We start from the raw sequence: 1,397 nt of genomic DNA on the forward strand, positions 1-1,397 counted from the left end.
CACTAATACCATCCTGTCTTAATACCTGATGCTAGAAGTCCTCCACTCCAGCCTTGTTCTTCTTCAAGGGAGTCTTGGCTAGTCAATTGTTATTATGGATTTTAACAAATTTGTAAATTTGTCAAAACTTAGAATTTGTCAACTTGTCAGCACACACACACACACACACACACACACATTCCTGCTAGGATTTCGATTGGGATTGCATCGAATCTATACATTGATTTGGGGAGTGTGGACCAAAAAAGGGGCCACATTCTAAACCAATAAGCTCCGGGGAAGCCTGCATGGTGGACCTTACAAACTCAGAGACCAAAAGGAACCACATACGATGGTCTGAACTAAAAATGGATCATGGCATGTAGTTAGAGCCTGGGCATGTAGCTTCCTCAACAAAAGTCAGTCTTTACCTTAAGTAAGCCTATTGTCTTTTGCATCTAGGATAACATACCCTTGAAACATTAGAGTACTCTCCTTTTTCCGGACCCCTCAGGGCACACCCACTGCACCAGAGCAGGAGACCACAGAACCTCTCTCTCATTGCTATCTTGTTCCCTGAATACCATCTCTATGTGCTATAAATGTTAATTATTAACTATCCTGTACCCACCAATATAAACAAAGTGTGTGTTTCTCTATTTTACTTTTTATCCATTCCTAAAGATTTCCGCACTTTGCTTTTTCCTACCCCCTTAATCTACCACCAATGGATTTCATGTAACCTTCTTTACAGCTCCTCCTTTGCTTCTCATGTATAAAATGAGCAATAAAACTGCCATTCTCTGGAGCATTTTCTCAATTTGTTGAGATTTTACTTCCCCACAATTGTCATCAGTTTGGCTTAAATAAACTCATAAAAATTCTCTACAGGTTTGGACTTTTCTTACACCAGCAGGAGGATTAATATCTTTATAATATTGAGTCTTCCAATCCATGAACATGCTATATTCCTCCATTAATTTAGGTATTTTAAAGTCTCTCTCAGTGTTTTGTAGTTTTCTGTGTTATTGAGTGATCTTGCACTTTTTTGGTTAGATTTATTTCTAGGTATGTGTTTAATACTTTTATGGTATATAAATGGTGTCGTCTTTCTAATTTCTTTTCCTAATTGTGCACTGGTAATACAGTGAAGAACATTTGATTTCTTATACTGATCTTGTATCTAGTGACCTTGCTAAATTCATTTATTTATTCTAATAGTTTGTATATTTGGGCTTTTTTGTTTTTTTTTCTGTGCAACATTATGTCATCTGAATATTGGCAGTTGTATTTCTTTCTTTATACTTCTTTAACTTTTATTCTTGTCTTATTGCCCTGTCTGGTACTTCAGTGTAGTGATGGAAAGAAGTGACAGTGAGATCCTTGTCTGGTTCCTGATCTCAGTAGAAAAGCTTTCA

The sequence above is a fragment of the Pteropus vampyrus genome, unplaced genomic scaffold (genome assembly GCF_000151845.1).
Source record: "Pteropus vampyrus isolate Shadow unplaced genomic scaffold, Pvam_2.0 Scaffold104, whole genome shotgun sequence".
NCBI lineage: Eukaryota > Metazoa > Chordata > Mammalia > Chiroptera > Pteropodidae > Pteropus > Pteropus vampyrus.